Source organism: Tupaia chinensis, unplaced genomic scaffold (assembly GCF_000334495.1).
Source record: "Tupaia chinensis unplaced genomic scaffold, TupChi_1.0 Scaffold000704_1, whole genome shotgun sequence".
NCBI lineage: Eukaryota > Metazoa > Chordata > Mammalia > Scandentia > Tupaiidae > Tupaia > Tupaia belangeri.
The window spans coordinates 830,093-831,923 of NW_006160227.1; positions in this window are offsets into that span (position 1 = coordinate 830,093).

The following is a 1,831-nucleotide window of genomic DNA, read 5'->3' on the forward strand; positions in this document are numbered from 1 at the left end:
GCAACACTGGCGGTGGGGGGAGAAGATAAAAACCAGGGAACAGGATCACTGACTGGCTCCGGATCAGGACCTGGGCGCAGGTGAGCTGGCCAGGCGTCTCCAGCCCTGCAGCTCGCACCCCGGCAGGTCCTGCAGACACCCAGGGAGAAGGGCTGAGGGCGCAGACAGTGCTGTCGAGCTTCCGAGCAGAACCGTACTCATTAAGACGGCAGTGGAGGGTGACCTCGGGCTGGGACTCAGATCCCTGGAGCGCAGAGCTGGCCCTGGCGCTAAGAAACCCGTCCCTGGGGAGAGACGTGCAGGGACTCCTGTGAGGTGGGGTGGCGGGGAGAGAAATCTCTTTAATGTACAGCTACAGGAAGGGCAAGGGTAGGACTCTCTCATTTGTATTTTGTAACTTACTCACAGGTTCTCCACCTTCTCCGGCAAATTTGCAGAAATGGTTCCTCCCTCATAGGGCTGCTGGCAGGATTAAATGAGAAAGCAAATGCCTCGTGTCTGTCACCGTGCTTAGTACATAAGCGGGTCCCCATACAGGGGTCATCCTTACGACCTTGTGATGCTATTTCTCCAATAAAGAAGGCACTTCTTTATTTGACTTTTTAAAAAAATAATTATTTGGGACCAACAGGTGGCATAATGGCTATGTCACTGAACTCCCATGTAGCCGACCGTGGTTCGAGTCCTGGACCCGGTGGCTTAAACTCACGCCGGGCATGTGTGTGTGCGTGTCCAAGATCTCGAGAGGAGAATGGAGGAGAAGGGATTGTGGCGTGGCCATCCCCCCTGGGGGTGATTTCTCACTTTCTGTCTCTCGGTCTCTCTCTGTCTTTCTGGTAGGGCGTGTGTAGGGCGCACACACCCTACAGTCAAAAAAAAAAAAAAAAGAACTCTAAAAAAAATAATAAAAACAATTATTTATTTAATTTCATTTATTCATTCAATCATTTTAATGTGACCAGAGAAAGACAGACACACAGAGGGAAAGTGAGAAAGTAAGCCTCCAGGTCTGGGACTCAAACCATAGTCGGCCATGTGGGAATGTCCAGTGCCTTAATCACCATGCCACCTGCTGGTCCCCAGTCCCCAAAGGCACTCCTTTATTTAAAAAAAAAAAATTAGTTTCATAGAGCATGTACATGCTGCAATCCCTTCTCCATTCTTCTCTTGGGACTTTGGGCATGCATGCACATGTGCCCGGGGTGATTTTCAAGCTGTTGAGTGCAAGACTCAAACCACATTTGGCTATGTGGGAGTCCAGTGCCTTAACCCCTACACCTTCTGTTGGTCCCATGAGCTCCTTTTGGGACCAGCAGTTGGCATAATGGCTATATCTCTGGACTCCCATGTAGCCAACCACAGTTCAAGTCCTGGGCTCAGTATCTTAAAGTCCTGCCGGGCCTGTATGCGTGCCCAAGATCCCATGAGGAGAATGGAGGAGAAGGGATTATGGCGTGACCATCTGCCCTGGGGGATGATTTCTCGCTTTCTCTCTCTCTCTATCTTTCTGGCAAATGCACGTGCCTTATAGCAAAAACCTCTCCAAAAGAAAAAAAAATAACTTTTTAATTCAAATCCCAGCAGAGATATTGTAACTTCAAACTAAAATCTTCACAAAGAATCTCGTAGGTTTCCCAACCTCTTCATTTTACATAAAATGAAACTGACTCAAAACCCCAGAATTTACACAGCTTTCAGGCTATTAAGTACTGACACAGGGTTTCAAAGGTCTCACCATGTTGTCAACCTGCCTGTCTCCCAACTAGAATTACAGGTGCATGCCACCACACCCAGCTTTTTTTTTTTTTTTTTTTAGAACGTTTTGCTATGT